The 17,453-nt window shown below is 43.9% G+C and overlaps 1 long non-coding RNA gene across 2 annotated transcripts; it reads right to left on the bottom strand.

Moving 5' to 3' along the window:
* Positions 1-2,922: 2,922 nt before the first annotated feature.
* LOC132477579 (uncharacterized) lies at positions 2,923-17,411 on the bottom strand. Of its 2 annotated transcripts, none has more exons than XR_009530292.1 (5): positions 17,347-17,411; positions 15,820-15,975; positions 14,496-14,615; positions 12,472-12,553; positions 2,923-3,664 (listed from the first exon to the last, which is right to left on the bottom strand). It is a non-coding gene; the product is annotated as an uncharacterized LOC132477579 (long non-coding RNA). The 2 variants fall into 2 exon arrangements; XR_009530293.1 differs by having other exon boundaries at positions 15,820-15,926; positions 17,347-17,410.
* Positions 17,412-17,453: the final 42 nt, after the last annotated feature.

Genomic DNA, 17,453 nt, shown 5'->3' with positions numbered 1-17,453 from the left:
TGAGCGTTCGACTTTAGCTCAAGGTAAGTGTATCATTTCAGACCTCGTGACACAAGTTAAAACTTTTAGCCACAGAAGGGTCTTCCTAGCCTTCTTCATACCATACGGCTCACCCCACTTCTTATGACTACTGTCAGCCTCAGAAATACAGACCTAACCCTAGTGTTAACAGTTCTCTTTCAGTAAACTACTTGATTGCACTCAAAAGGGCAGTCAGTGTGATCAATATCAGTCTTACAGAACCAAGTTCATTCACACTGCAATTCAGATATAAACGTTCAGATAAAAATGTTTTTATTTTTCATCACTTGGGTTGAAAAAACACCTAAGAGGCTCCACTGTATAAGTTACAAAGTCTGATTTATATAGCTGTAATTTTTTGTGTGTTATTTTTTGTGTGTAATCAAACAATAAAGAACAAATATCTCACGATTTCCGACGGGACTGTCTGTGTGGTTCAAATAAAAGTTGGACCTCCTCTGAGTGGTAAATGTTTGTCTTTCTCTCGTTTCAGTATCTTTTCAGTCTGCCTTGGAGCAGGGGCTGTTGTAACCAGGGCTCGGTTACAAGCACGGGTGATTTACCGTGCTTGCCGCTAGGGGGAGCCGAAGGGAAGACAGTGACCAGGTCTGCGAAGGAAGGAGGTGAGCCGCAGGTGATGGAAGCTGTGCCCAAGCCAAGGGGAGAAGGGGCGGGTCCAGGGGGGGCAAGAGCCCCGGCCGGACATCAGGGGCACTTGGGGAATCGGTAATCCGTGTCTTCGGGTTAATGATCAGGTGCCCCCATAAGTAAGAAAAGCAAGGTTGCCAGGGGCTTCCGTTTCTGAGCCGAGGGGGAAATCTCTCTTCCCACTTTCATCCGTGCTGACCAGCGAGGGGCGCAGGGAAATGCGGTCACGGGCTCCTGATGAGAACAGGGATTTTCGAGCAATTATCAGCCACGACGTGGAACCCGCCGAGAACATGCTTGGTTTCGTTTTGGTGGTGTTTAGTTTTCCTCCTTAGCACAGGTTCCTTCCATAGCCTCAGTGAGGTGGAATTGGGGACGGGGTGCCAGGCTGGGAGGGGACAAGGCTAAGTGTAGGGCTGCCAATCAGACCCAGCAACGGGTTCAATAGGAACGAGCCCTGCACCTGTGGTTTCAAACAAACGAACACAAAAATCTCTCCTCCCAAAGGTCATGTCCTAGTCAGCGTTTACCCAAAATCACGGCAGAAGCTGCTGTGGAAAGGGATCGTTAACTGTCTGGGTTCAGTCACTGATATGAACAAACCCGCTGAGGCCAGCTGGGCTTTTGTCACTGTGGCTCACAAGGGACATTGTTCCAGCACAGGGGATCCCAGGGGGATAAAGGAAGGCAGAGGAGACGGGGAAGGAGGAACCTAGGCAGCCGGCCGGGCCCTGCAGGAAAAGCCGACCCCAAGCAATCAAGTCCAAGGGCAGGAAGACCGTCCTCCCCGCCCCACCCCCAGTCAGCCCTCACGGCGTGGGGTGGGGGTGGGGGGTGCAGAACTTGTCTCCACGGAGTCTTTGGTGCCAAATTAGAATCTGAATCGTACCCGTAAGACAACGGGAGACCTTTGCTAGCTCTGCCATCACTCTATCACATTATTCTCATTCTCGGCATTGCATTTACCACTATCTCACACTGACTTATCGGTTCGCTCATTCCTTTACTCATTTCTGTACCGTAATTGCCTGTATCTCCCCACTGAAATGTAAGCTCCACGAGAGCAGGAACTTTATTTGCACCACTCAATCATGGCAGCCCCAGAATATAATGTAGGCAGGACATTGCAAGTGTTCAGTAACTATTCCTGCATGAGTCAAAATGTGTATTTGAGGAACTGTCCCCCAGCAGCAGTGTGGGTGATGGATTGTGATTTGCGGGGTGGAAGGATGGAGCAAAATTGGAAACTGAGACAGGAAACATGCATGTAATGTACCCCATGTCCACTCCCAGGTGGGTTGAGACATCCATGCTGGGAGGTGGAGCCTGGGTCCACAGCGTGCAGGGCAGGGAGGCACTTGAGGCCGAGTGGGGGGAGAATCAGGCAATGCAAAAAGTGGGCAGTCCAGAGGGGCCAGGTGCATACAGAAGTATAAACCAGGGGGCAGGGAACCCTGGGGACCCAGGCACGGGGCTAGCTAAAGCCAGGGCGCTAGATGTCATGCATCTCCCCTTCCCCCAAAGAAATGTAAGTCAGAGAAGAAAAAGCCTGAGTGGAGCCTGGGGAAAAGCAATGCTTAATAAGGGCTGGACGGGTCAACAGGTGTTTAAAAGGGGACAGTGGTGGCTACAGAGGTGCCAGGTCCCCTGCATCGTCCCCCAGCTGCTGGGAGTGTTCGTGACTCTGGGCCCTCTGCTGAGCCCCTCTCTGGTAATTGGCCCTAGTGAAGGGAGCCGTCCTGCCCAGGCTCACGGCATCCAGTGACTGGTCCACGGAGGAAGGAGATAGCGGCCTGGAGCTCCCTCGTGGTAGGCCAGCTCTAAAAGGCTGTCCCAGGGCTTCCCTGGCAGCGCAATGGTTGAGAATCTGCCTGCTAATGCAGGGGACACGGGTTCGAGCCCTGGTCTGGGAGGATCCCACATGCCGCGGAGCAACTAGGCACGTGCACCACAACTACTGAGCCTGCGCGTCTGGAGCCTGTGCTCCGCAACAAGAGAGGCCGCTATAGTGAGAGGCCCGTGCACCGCGATGAAGAGTGGCCCCCACTTGCCACAAATAGAGAAAGCCCTCACACAGAAACGAAGTTGCAACACAGCAAAAATAAATTAATTAATTAGTAAATTCCATAAAGACAGGAACCATATCTATGCATTGTTCATAGTGGTATCTCTGTAACCTAGAACTGTGCTAGGGATTATCTATGAATGAGTAAAAATGGAGCCAAATTAATTGCAGTTTATATTATTACCATGCTTTCATTCCAACAAATAGGTCTTGTTTTGAATTCAAATAGTTAAATGAAAAAAAAGAAAAAGAAAAAAGAAAAGGCCATCATCCTAGCTCAGGCTCCAGTGGGACCGCCGGAGGCCCTGTTACAGCCACAGCAACAGTTCAACTTCTGCTGCTCAGGGTTACTTCCGTTATTCCTCTCTAGGCAAAGACACCACAGTCACTCCTCAGTAAACTTGTTTCACACAAATCTTCATCTCCATGTCTGTTTCCCAGAGAACCTAACCTCAGAGAGTTGGTGCCAGGAGTAATCCAAGGAAATAAACTCTAAAATGGAATTGTAGCACTGGATCATCCACCTGCCAGCTGGAAACAAAGCCCCATCCCTGGGGGGTGGGTGAGGCCCTGACAGTCCTCGGCTTGCTGGAGAAGCACCGCTGTTAAAACCTTCACTGGTGATGTTGGTGATGAACTGGGAGACAGGTGTACATGAAACTGAATTGGCCATGACGATGGTGAAGCTGGGTAATGGGTATGAGGAGATGCATCTATGTATTCTCTATTTTGCATATATTTAAAAATGTTCCATAATAAAAAGTTAAAAAACAGAAAGGGAGTGGATATCAATGAATACTGTTTAGGCAGCAAATATAGAAAACCAGAAAACCAACCTTTTCTGCTTCTCTCAGCAGCTCTGTCCAAGGCATTGGGGATGCAGCGTTGAACAAAACAGGTGAAAATTCTTGCCCTTATGAAGATTACATTCTAGTGGGGGACACAGACAATAAACATAATAATTGGTACTGGGAAACTGTTTTTACATACCTGTGTTGACCCTGCTTTCTCTTTCCTCCCCTAAGGGCACAGGTTGTAGCCTTGAAAACAACATAACTGGTTCAGGGATCAAGGCAGTGCAGTGAAAATATTCTATGAAAGTACGAGCATCACAGATTACACAAATAAGTTCCTCTTTGGCCATGCTGTTATGTACCCCTTGACCCATAAAGTAGAAATACAGTTTCCTTCTCCTCAAATCTAGCAGTACTTACAGCCTGGAAAGAATCACCTGCAGGGGACCCAGTGCCAATGATGCTTCCACCGGGTTGATTTCTACTATGGCTCTACAAGATGCAAAGTGACTACAGCAGCTCCACACCCTATAACCTCTGTCATTCAAGTTGGCTGGAAAGACCACAGTCTCTTTCCCCAGATACTAAGCAAAAGCTCCATTCTGTGTCATCAGCTCTGACTGGGTCACGTACCCTAAACCAATGACTGGCATCTGATGAATAGAACGCACTGACTGACTTTAGCTGTCTTATGCTCCCTTCCCGAGCTGTGGGTGGAGCCTTGCTCAAGAACTAATCACACTACGAATGGCAGGGTTTGTTTTGACAGTTGCGTTGACAGGACCTGATGATGAGTTTTAAAGAAATAATAGAGCAGTGATTTTTCAATGGGGGTGCCACCACTCAGAAGGGAGTTTTAAAAATTTGTGGGAGTATTTCTGATTGTCACAGTTATTAAAGGGAACTACTGGCATTTACTAGGCAAGAGCCAGGGATGTCAGATATCCTGCCTTGCACAGGGTAGTTTGCAAAAATAAGATAGCTCTGAATCCTGCATAATTTCCACGTATCTCAACCAAAATTATGCCTGACTATATGCTCTACAGCAACATGGGTTGCAAAGAGGAGATCTGTTTTCTATAACACTATTGCCACCCTGATCCATATCACAACAAAGAAAATTATTTTGTCCCAACACTTACAAATAGCAAATAAAGCTGAGCTCATTTCTAAGATTACCATACTTCCTCATTTTTTCACTTTAACAGTCTGAGTCTGTAACTTGTCTTGACATGCTATCAACTTTCCCAGTTCAATTTAGGATATTTCCCTCATCCTCTTATTTTATACCCTTGTGAGAAAAAGACTACAGACTATGAAGCCCCTCCAAGGTTTTCCCCATGGTCATCAGGGAAGCAGGGGCCTCATACACTCAAACAGGGAAGACAGGACACACTGATTCCCAGGAGAGAAGGAAAAATGCAGCTATAGTCAAAGGTTAGCACATATTTAAGGGGAAAAAATTATTTCAAAGTATTGATAATGTGCATTTTTAAAAGATTTTAGCATTTGTCCAGGAAAACATTTAGGCTCTATAAACAAACCACTGTGCTTGTCCAGGGAAGTAAAACATCAAGGATCTCATTGCTCATTAAGTTTTTATACTTAGAATATATGGTATGATGATCACTTGGCTATTAAAGGGATGATTTTTGTCAACATCGGAGTCATTCTGGTTTTCCTAAAACTAGTTTGTAATCTAACATTGGTTTTAATCGGTGTCCACTCACATCTCTGCTCTTTTCCATTTCTGAACTTTCTGTTCAGAACAACTTCTGATCTTACTTCCCTTAAATCCAAATGATTCCCTAGAAACAGATGCAAGCATCTGACCACTTCATCACGGAGTGTTAGTTTCTACTGCTGAGTAACTCATTACCCTGAAATTTAGTGGCTTAGAACAACATTTATTATTTCACATTTCTCTGGGTCAGGAGTACAGGTACAGCTCAGCCAGTTCCTCTGGCTCAGGGTCTCTGATAAGGCTGCAATCAAGATATCTACTGGGGCTGCAGTCTCATACGAAGGCTCAACTGGGGATGGATCCACTTCTAAGCTCACTCATGTAGTTGTTGCACGATTCAGTTCCATGCAGGCTTTTGGACTGAGGGCCTCAGGTCCTCACTGGCAATGGGCCAGAGGTTGTAGTATATAGTTTGTTTCAACACGGTCCTCTCTATATGGCTGCTTGCTTCATTAGAATAAGCAAAAACCAGAGAGAGAGAGAGAGAGGATGAAAGTGAAAGTTTTTATAGTGTAATCTTGGAAGTAGCATCCCATCATTTTGCTGTATTCCATTCATTAGAAGCAAGTCACTTGGTCCACCCCATGCTCAAGGGGAAGGGATGAAACAAAGGGATAATTTAACTGGAAGCCACTTAAGAATCTAACTACCACACAGCCCAAGTATTTACATATAAAAATAAATGTGCCTATTATAATTGCATTCGTTTTATTTCTCTATTTTTTTTATGGCTAACACATCTTATTAAGACTCTACTAGGTATAAGTTGTATTGTCAATGGATTCCATTGTTGAAGGGAAAGAGAGGACTGCAAAATATTTGCTCTAAAAAGGGGGGATGTCGAGTCTGCCAGAGTTGGGAAACACTATCCCAGATTATGTATAGTTCTAACAGGAATGAAGCATTAGGCAGGGAGAGATTGACAATGGAGCAGAGAGAGGGAACAGAAACCCCTGAGAAGACAGAGGAGATGGAAATCAGAGCATGTTAAATGGGTTGGATTTGGATAAGTACAGAAAGATACGTGTCAAAGAAACTCAGAGGAAATAGGATAATTACTATCCAATATCTGAATGGGCAACCTGTGAAAGAGGAGTTAGATGTTTAATATTGCCTTAATCGGTAGAATTTAGACTAGTGCATGGGAATGAGAAGGCACAACAGTACATGAATAGAAAAGAAGTGATTTTTACCAATCAGAGCCATCCAGAGGTCAACTAGGCTGCCAGAAAATGGGCTTAACAAGCCTTACTGCATGTTCGCATTGGATCCACGCCTATGCTACCTCACCACATGACGGAAAGGTTAGGACAGGAAGTGGCTGCAATAAATGTCCATTAGGATTTCTTCTAACCACAGGTTCTTGGACATTCTGAAGTGTCATTTGCTAAGAGACTGTTTTGTGAAGACATCTGTGCTAGACCCTTTGTGCATGCTCAAGGAGCTTGTTGTTTAGAAGAAGAGAAGCTTTGTCTTTTTAGTTTATGTCCTGCTTCTACGGAAGCAGAAGTCAGCATCTACTCAGCGGTCCAGATGTTAGAGGGCAGAAGATACTGACTAAAACAACAACAATACGAGACAAATGGACTAAGTCCATCAGAGGGCTAAAGTAAGTTATTCCTCCATTCAAAGGTGTGTATTGAATACCTTCCACATGTCAGATCTGTGTTAATTTTTGGCCACTGTGCTAGAGGCTAGTTTCAATTTTCATAGCAAGCTATCCTCATCTGAGTGAAACTAGGTCAGGGAGACAGAAGGACCTAAGCAGAACCTCTTAACTAGCTCCGAAAATATCAGACACACGACAGACTGGCATCTTGGCAAAGGTTAATTATGACAGTAGGGAAAGTCTCATACTTGACACAGATGTGAGTTTTCCTTTGAACATCCAGTGATGAGGCACAGAGGAACTGTCTTATATTGAGTTGCTAGGAGCTGAGCCTAAGAAAGGATATCTGTTCAAGAAGTTTATTTAGAGAGTAACCTTAGGAGAAGGGTTAGGGTTAGTACAGGAAGCAGGACAGAGCAGGAGGAAAAGCTAAGCAAGAATGTAGCTCCGCTGGAGATGAGCCCACGAGGAGGCTCAGCGGGTAGAGACACACACAGTCTGTCCTACCTTGAGGCCATTAATGCCCCTGTGTCGCTAGGTCAGGGGCCACAATCCATGTGGGTTTAGAAACAAGAATATCACTCATGACCTTAATCAAAGCAGGCTGGGTGGTGAGGTAGGAGCACAGACTTACTGAGTGTATTCAAGAAAGAGAACGGGAAGGGAGGAATTGCAGGCAGTGGGGGTGGACAACTCTTCTGAGAAGCACTACAGCAAATGGGAGCAGGGAAATGGAGTCGTAGCTGGACAGGTACACAGGGTCAAGGGGGTCTTTTTTAATGGAAAAATTATGTCCTGTTCTATGATGATAGGGATAGTCAACTAGAGGAGAAAACATGAGGATGCCAAGAGCAAGGTGAGGTTGGAGGGAATCACGGGAGGGGCAGCCGGAGCACAGGTGGAGGGTGTGGCCTTGGGGGTAATTCACCTCTGGGAACAGGGAAAAGCTAGACTATAAGGGCGTATATTCATATGAACAGGAGAGAAGGGATGGTGAGGGGAGCCTCTGGAAGTTCTCTTCTGATTGCGTTTAGTTTTCCCTGAACTAGAAACCACGGTCGTGAAGAAAAGTGAGGAGGACAGAAGAGGTGTTGGAGGTTTGAGGAGGGAGGAGAAGGGGTGCGGCAGTCACCTGGAGAGTGAGAAAGTAAACAGGATGAGGGAATTCACAGTCACTAAGTAACTTTACTAATTCAAGTCGTTTTTAGTCGATGACTTGATTCCCTAGGTATACAGTCTGAAATCACGACTTACTGTATTCTTTCCACATCACAGTATGTCCCTTATGTCTGTTCCATTCTTGTTGTACTTGCCAGAACTTCCAAAACACAAAGTTCTCTTGGTTTACATCTCCTAAGTGTCTCTCATTCTCCTCCCTTCTCTTCAACTGAACAACTGCCACCTTAGGACAAGCTAACATGTCTCGCCTGGACACTACAGTAGCCTCTTAATGTACTCCTGACATCTTCTCTGGCCCTCATTCAATCCATTCTCTGTCCCAAAGGCTGAGTGAGTTTTCCAGTACACCAATCTGACCCTGTCACCATCACTGTCTCCCCACAATGGTTCCCACTGCTTTTTAGCTGAAGACCCTGAACCAGCTGCTCCTTCTCATGTCCCCAGCTTCATCCTACTCCTCTCCCCTTACTCTGTGAGCTTCAGCCACACCAGCCTTCTCTCGGCTTTCCTCAAGCAACCCCACACCCTTCCTTCTGAAATACTCTTGCACCTTCCCAACTTTGCTCAGTTAATGCTGATGCATCTTTCATTTCTTGTAAAACATGAATGGGGGCTTCCCTGGTGGCGCAGTGGTAGAGAGTCCGCCTGCCGATGCAGGGGACACGGGTTCATGCCCCGGTTTGGGAAGATCCGGCATGCCGTGGAGCGGCTGGGCCCATGAGCCATGGCTGCTGAGCCTGCGCGTCCGGAGCCTGTGCTCTGCAATGGGAGAGGCCACAACAGTGAGAGGCCCACATACTGCAAAACAACAACAAAAAATGAACGGGAAGTAAAGAGAAATGGGACGGACACTGAGAAGATTAATATATGATGCATTAGAGTTTTATAAGTAATCGAGAGAGAAAGAGTGAAGAACAAGCAATGTTTGGAGATGGATTTACTGAGAACTTTCCCCAAAGACATCAGTGCATATGTTCCAGTATGCAGTAAATACCAACCATGGTAAAAAAAAAAAAAAAGAAATCCAGACCTGGTCACACTATAGAAAGACCGAAGAACACCAATGACCAAAAGAAAAACAGATTTCAGAAGAGGGAGAAAAGCCAGACAAATAAAGACAGATCACCCTTAATGGAGTGGCAATTAGACTTGTAGGTGATTTCTCAACAGCAACAATGGAGACCAGAAGACAAAAGAATGACACTGTCAGATAAGAGCCATCAACCTAAAATCACAATCCAGTGAAACTATCTTTTAAGAACAGGGGCAAAGTAAAAGCATTTTCAAAGACTGAGAATTTGCCACTGGCAGTCCCTCACGACAGGAAAGCATAAAGGCAAAAGAAAGTGATTCAGATGAAACATCTGAGATAAAGAAGAAATGAAGAGCAAAGTGGTAATAAATAAGTGAATAGGAAAACTGGCAACGTAAAACAACACTAGTGATGACAGATAGTTGGAAAAAGAGGTTAAAGAATGAATCTTCTAAGTCCTTATATTTTCCAGGTGTGGGATAAAGTTATTAATTTTTGACTTTGACAATTTAAGCATGTAATTGACAATTTAAGCATGTAATTGGACTTCTAAAATTTTAATCTTTGTATTTTAACTGGAGCATTTGTCTCATTTGCATTTGAGTAATAAATTAAAGCTTAGGACTTCCCTGGTGGCGCAGTGGTTAAGAATCCGCCTGCCAATGCAGGGGACATGGGTTCGAGCCCTGGTCTGGGAAGATCCCACATGCCACGGAGCAACTAAGCCCATGTGCCACAACTACTGAGCCTGCACTCTAGAGCCTACCAGCCACAACTACTGCGCCCATAAGCTGCAACTACTGAAGCCTGTGCACTCTAGGGCCCCATGCTGCAATTACTGAGCCCACACACCTAGCCCATGCTCCACAAGAGAAGCCACCTCAATGAGAAGCCCTCACACTGCAATGAAGAGTAGCCCCTGCTGGTCGCAACTAGAGAAAGCTTGCACACAGCAACGAAGACCCAACGCAGCCAAAAATAAATAAATAAATAAATAAATAAATAAATAAATAAATAAATAAATAAATTTAATTAAAGCTTAGCTGTGAAATGCAAAATTTTGAAACATTAAGGGAAATATGGAAGATGTTTATGACCTCGAGGTAAGCAAAGATTTTTTTAAAACAGGGAACAAAGACCTATCATAAAAGACATGATTGGTAAATTTGGTTATATTAAAATTAAGGACATTTGTGCATCAAAAGATGCCACAAGGTAAAAATACAAGACATAAAGTGGCTGAAGGTATTTACAATACATATAATACCATCAGTACCATAGGATATAAAGAAAAAACTCCCACTACTCAATAAGAAAAGACAAACAAAAAGATGTAAACAGGAATTTTACCAAAGAGGAAAGTCAAATGGTCAATAAACATTTAAAAAGGTGATTAACCTTATTAGCAATATGGTAAATGCAAATGACAACTACAGTGAACCAACATTTCATATTCAACAGCTGGAAAAATTAAGAAGTGTGATAATGCTAAGACTGTGAAGGGTATGACCACTGTCCTGTGGGGTAGGTAAGGGAATGTGGCTTAGAAACATCACACAGGGGACTGTTGAGGTGCTAGACACAGATTTCTAAATATACCTTATATTTATATAGATAAAATATATAAATATACATATAAACAGACGTTTGTTTTACATACTCTTGAATGCATGATATAGTTCACAATATAGCTCACATTTTAAGAAGTGAAAAGTAGATACAAACTATCAATATTATATATAAAAGAGATAAACAACAAGGTCCTATTGTATAGCACAGGGAACTATATTCAATATCTTGTAATAACTTATAATGAAAAAATATGAAAAAGAATATATATGTATAACTGAATCACTGTGCTGTACACCAGAAACTAACACAACACTGTAAATCAACCATACTTCAATTAAAGAAAAAAGTTTTAAAACTGAAAAGTAAATAGCAACTGAGAAAGGTACAGCAATACATGTAGACAACTTTTTTTTTCAAAAAGTTTTGCTATGAAACCACAGAGACATGGCGTTGCAGCTAGAAGAGCATGACAGGTCCATAAACAGTCCTTTTAAAGATGGGCACCAAAATAGCTAGTTTGAGTGCCCGTGGGAATGAACCAGTAACACAGGAGAAACAGACGATGCAAAGCAGAGAGACAGAGTAACTGCAGAAATAAAAGCCTGGAACAGGCAGGAGCGGGTAGATGGCGCAGATGGTAAAGAGCTTTTGCCTTTGACAAACAGCAGCGTGTCTCCCTCTTGTAACAGGATGCAGGGCAGATAGGCATGTAGCTTTGGTGAAGGGAAGATGAGAGATTTCCCATCCATCCTGTAGCTTGGAAGTCAAGGTTGGAGGCTAAGAGAGAGGGAGTCAAAGAGGAGGGGGTGTAAGAATTTCAAGAAGAGTTGAAAAGTAGGAAACATTTTGGAGAATGTAGCAGAACCATGAGGGAGTGTTGAGGGCTCAAGCTGTGGGGCTTGTGGTCATGAATTTTCACGGAAACCCTTCCACGTGATATGTAATTTTCCCAGGTAACTTGTAACTCCTGGTAGGTGAAGGTCCAGAAGAGCTGGAGAGTTGGGTCCATGGGTTAACCAGGGTTGAGGGTGGCTGTAATCAGAGTCAGAAGTTTGTCATAAATTACAGTAGAGGCAAAAGGATAAGAGAATCGAGCATGTTAGCAAGGGAAGAAGGAAGTGAAAATGGAGTGATATGGGCATGGGAGGGTCAAAGAAGTGGAGTTCTCATGGGGTGCGAAAATTGTTGGAGAAGATGCCAGAGCAAGTGAGCTTGAAGAAGGTGAGGTGGTACATATGATGACTGAATGAATGAACCCATTGCAAACTGTCCCCTAGCTTGTAAGTTGCTAGAGGGGGTTGGTGAAGAGGCCTCCACGATCACCCCATGAGAGAGCATCCTTAGGGATTATGTGTCTAAATGGCCTCTGGGAGGCCAGAGACTCATCAGCAGAACTGCCAGGTGGGCTAAGTCAAAGGTGGGCCTCAGAGCTGCAGACGGACGGACAGGGGAGGTGGCTAGAGCTTTGAGGAGCAGAGAGAGTCAAACAGTAGACGCAGAGTCCTGCTGAGGGTCACGCAGTAATGATGCCCGGGACGGGGACAGAAACAGGAGGTGGAGCCAAAGGGGCAGGAGCTGAGCACACAAAGAACGAAGCAGATGCTCGGAAGGAAGGAGGGAATGTGGCAGGAATCTGACATTTTGCATGAAAGGTGTTGGATGCTTCTTACTGCAAGTGTCAGCCTAGGTTCAAGGCACAAGGTCAGCACGAGCACTCATTCCCTCAAAGCAACTTCTACTGGAATCTCAAGACACTGAGAACTGCTCTGGAAAAGTAAGGTTTGGAAAAGGTAAATAGTAGTTCACCTGAAGTGGAAAAGGGGCATCTGTTCGGACGTGGGCAGAGGGGAGGATGCGCACGAGGGGCCTTGTGAAGGTCAATGAGCATCTATGGCAAAAAAGAAAATAAGTCCTGATTTTTCTTCTTACTTTTCAGATTCGAAAAGTGTGAAAGAAGTTAATATTTATGATTTAGTAAAGTTGTAAAGCAATGAGCTTTTTTTTTTTTGCCACTGAAATCGATCTACATCAGTTAAAATTAATGGAGTAAGTCAAACAAGAAGCCAATGGAAGTGTCATTTATACTCTAGGGCTCACTGTTGAGCCTTGTTTACTCCTGATGTTTGAGATTTGAAGGTTTTCGCAGGCTCAGTGACTCCCTGCCTTATCATCTTCTTCTGCTCTCACTGTTCATCTCCCCAGCCCTGTGTGCCCCCCCCAGTCCACAGCTCCCCTGGGTGGTCTCCTCCAAAGCTATGATCTTTGCTAACACCTGCCTCCTCATGATTCTTACATCCTAACTCCAGCCCCAAACTCACCCCTGAGTCCCAACCTCCTGTGTATTAAACTATCCACTGAAAATCTCCATTCATGTGTCCGCCAAGCATCTCAGACTCACTCTGGCCCAAAGGAGGACCTTCACTTCCAGCATCTCCCAAAGACTGCTCATGCATTTTTCTATCATTTCTCCTCGAGATCCCACCCCCAGAGCCCAGCTCCCCAAACCCCTGAAGGCTTTTCCCGCTCAACATCCTGTCATTCATCAAGGCTCATGAATTTCTCTTACTTAACATCTGATATTAATTTATTGAACATTAAAATGTATTCACCCTCACTACTAATCAAAAATGCAAATCAGTGGAGAAGGAAAAACAGACCACATTCTCATCACCCAGTTTAAAAACATGAAAAAGATTGTCTCTGATGTGGTTAACAGGCAGTGAAATGAACGCTTTCAAGTGCCACTGATGGGAAGGCAAACCCCACACAGGGCCACCTGGCAAGTGCATCACACATCTTTAAAAACACACCCCGTCTACTCAGTCACTTCACTTCTTGAAATCTACACCAAAGAAAGAAACTGGAGAAAAATATAAGTATTTAACTACAGTTAGCTTTACTATATTTTTGAAACAGTAAAAACTTATAAATAGCATAAATGCCTAAACAGCCTAAATGAGGGATTTGTTAAATAAACTATGGTACATGTGTAATTTCTTCACAGCCATTAAGAATAATTATATAGGTGTGCATTTTATTGACACAAATGATACCCACATATATTTCAGACATGAAGAAAGGTTGCAAAATAACATACAGTTTCTCTCAGTTTAAAAATATATTAATGTATATATCTAAACAGAAAAAGATACTCAGGTACTGTGTGCAGCTCTTATGTAAATCTAAAATTATTTCAAAATAAAACTGCTAAAGAAAAAAAATCTGATCTGTTGACGACTTCTCTGCTAAAAAAGCATATGAACTCCCCAAAGTTAAATCTTATTATCAGCACATAAATATGTAAACTATGAGACCATAAAAGGACAAATGTAAAACTGTAATACCTATGATTTTGGGGTCAGCACCTGCCTCCTAAAAAAGAGGTAACTGCCTCCAACCCTTTTCTATAATCAAGTTGTTGTAAAGTCAGGTAAAATAAATATGGCTCACCTACTTATGCAGAAATAAGTAAAATAAAACAAAAGTTAAGAAGTAGAACACAGGGCTTCCCTGGTGGCACAGTGGTTAAGAATGCGCTTGCCAATGCAAGGGACACGGGTTTGATCCCTGGTCAGGGAAGATCCCACATGCCGCGGAGCAACTAAGCCCGTGCACCACAACTATTGAGCCTGCGCTCTAGAGCCCACGGGCCACAAATACTGAGCCTGCGCTCTAGAGCCCGTGCTCCACAAGAGAAGCCACTGCAATGAGAAGCCCGCACCCTGCAACCAAGACCCAACGTAGCCAAAAATAAATAAAAAAATAAAATTGATTCTTTAAAAAAAAAAGAAGTAGGTCACAAGTTCAAGTTGGACAGAAAATACACTTACCTAAACAACAATCTGAGGCAACATATGCTAACTGCCAAAGCAGTACAGGCTAAAGGTGCAGAAGACAAGGACAGATATGGTCAAGGAGCATGTCATGGGAAGGGCAGGCTTGAGTCTGACCTAAGTGACAGGAAGAAAGAACGAAAAATATATTTCAATCAAGATACATATTAAGAAACTGAAATCGTGGATATTGCATTTAGGAAAAACCAGAAGACTGACTAAAATGAAAAGAATGACCTTGTGGAAGAGCTATGAGAGATAAGGGTGGCAGGGTTTAGAGGCCATACATGCACACAACACACATACATATACACAATACACTCACACACACACCCCACACACACTCATACAACATACACATTCACACACACAACATACATAATACACTCACTACTCACACATACACCCCATACACACTCACATACAACATACACAACACCATATACACAACACACACAATACAAACACATCACACCACACAATATACACAAACACACTACAGCATAGAAAACACACCATACACACACACAATACACCCACACAACACACATACAATACACCCAACATACCTCGCATGCAGAAAATAAGAGTAAACACCTAATTCCTTGATCCAAAAAAGTTGTATTACAGAGAAAATTACATTTGGTGCAATGCAACTTATTCATATTTCTGTCTTACAAAATCTGTCTCTGCCTTTCATGTTTCGCCCTCCCACCCTTCCACCCCACTGGCTTTGCCTCCTGCAAACATCTGGGTGCTGGTCTCCTGGGGGCAGATGTGACTATTCTTTATCAGACGTTTTCAACCCAGGCTGTCCCCTGTCTGCCAGCACACTTGGCACTTCCATTGGTTTACTTCTTTATACCCGCTTCTTGACTCGTTTAGAAAGATTCCAGATTCTGTCCCTCTCCAAACAGAGCTAGTGGCTTCCGCGTTCCAACTTGTAATAGGGCTCTGAATTCACCACTCATCTGACATTGTCTCTTCTGTTATTTGTGTGTGTGCTTATACCTTAAACCTGTATTAAGATGATTTTTCTATCATTCTGTTGGGGTTTGGGAAGGATATGGAGATTGTTAATCACATGTGTTCATTCTGTGTTTAAAGGAAAGTCCCTATAATAAGTCCACCTGGACATGTAACCTTATTTGGAAATCGGGTCTTTGCAGATGTAATTAAGATGAGATCATACAGGATTAGGGTGGGTCCTAATTAAAGAATTAGTATCTATACAAGAAGAGGACAGATGCACAGTGAATGCCATGCGAAGACAGAGGCTGAGATTGGAAGCCACAGAACATCAAGGAAAGCCAAGGCTTACCCGCAACCACCAGAAGGTATGACAGGGGCATGGAACAGATCCTCCCTCAGAGCCTCCAAAAGAACCAACCTTGCCGCATCTTGATTTTGGACTGCTGGACCCCGGAGCTGCAAATGAATAAGTTTCTGCCGTTTTATGCCATCAGTTTGTGGTGCTCTAGGAAACCAATATACCAACGAATCAGAAACAACTAGCTTTAACATTAGATGGTCCTCATTACAGATGTTGTGTATGTATGTATATATACATGTGTACATGTAATAGATTGACAGAAATATTTCCAGTATAATGAGGTAATTCTGTACATTCTGCATTATTAAACATTATTTTACTTGAATTTATCTGAAGAAAAAGAATAGATTTGTCCTATTAGTCCAGTGATGGTTTTTCCTATTTCTGTGCTAATATCTTTGTGTTTAAATTTTTATAGGACAAACGCTTATCACTCTTCTTTTTCAAGGTCTTTTTTTTTGGCCTCACCGCACAGCTTGCGGGATTTTAGTTCCCCGATCAGGGATCAAACCCAGGGCCCTGGGCAGTGAAAGCGTGGAGTCCTAACCACTGGACCGCCAACAAGTTCCCTTCAAGGTTTTCTTCATCATTTACAACCATGTGATCTTCCCTTCAAAATTTAAAATTAGTCAGTTCTAACTTATTCTCAAGAGAATCTGGAATTCTGATGGAAATTGTGCTAATTTTCAAATTTGGCTTGGGAAGAATTGGCATATTTTTGGTACTGATTTCTCATCCACAGATACGGCAGGTTTTTCATTTTTTCTGGTCTTGTTTCCGCCTTTCAGCAAAGGACAAGGGATTTCATCAACAGGATCTTGTAACTCGTTAAACTTTGTTCCCAATGTTTTGTTTTTTTTTTCTTTTTTTTTAATGGTACGCGGGCCTCTCACTGTTGAGGCCCTTCCCGTTGCGGAGCACAGGCTCCGGACGCGCAGGCTCAGCGGCCATGGCTCACGGGCCCAGCCGCTCCGCGGGATGTGGGATCTTCCCGGACCAGGGCACGAACCTGTGTCCCCTGCATCGGCAGGCGGACTCTCAACCACTGCGCCACCAGGGAAGCCCTATTTTATAGTTTTTGACGCTGTTGCAGATACAATATTTTTATTTTTAATAGGTTATTGCTTTTTCAAAAGGAAAACTGCTAGGTTTTCCTCTGCTTCTCTCGAGTTTTAAGCCTTTTACTGAACTCAGGTTTAAAACGGAGGCATGAGTTTTCGCACTTGGCCGCTGAAGCCCTACATAAGCACTGGCTTCCATGTATCTCAGTCCCCTTTGTACCCAGTGAGCTTCACAACCACGTCATAAAGCGTGGTGTCTGGTGTCTCCACAGCGCAAATGAGGGAGCTCAGCTCAGAGAGGCAAGTGATCTGCCCAGGGTCTCTCTGACACCATTTTGGCCTGCCTGACAAAACCAGTTCCTAGGATACAGCGCAGTCAGGAACTTGGTACCGAGGCACGATTTCATTCGCACCAAAACGGGACAGTTCCATGCTTACGGTGTCAGCATCTTACCAGAAAGCAAAACTGCTCTAGAGCGGAGACGAAGGTCCCCCGCGTGCGCGCGGCACATCGCCTCGGGGCTGGCGGAAAGAGCCGAGCGCGCTCGGACGCGCTCGCCA

The sequence above is a fragment of the Mesoplodon densirostris genome, chromosome 17 (assembly GCF_025265405.1).
Source record: "Mesoplodon densirostris isolate mMesDen1 chromosome 17, mMesDen1 primary haplotype, whole genome shotgun sequence".
Taxonomy (NCBI): domain Eukaryota; kingdom Metazoa; phylum Chordata; class Mammalia; order Artiodactyla; family Ziphiidae; genus Mesoplodon; species Mesoplodon densirostris.
Note: the sequence above shows the minus strand (reverse complement) of the source record. Positions and strands in the feature narration are given on the sequence as shown.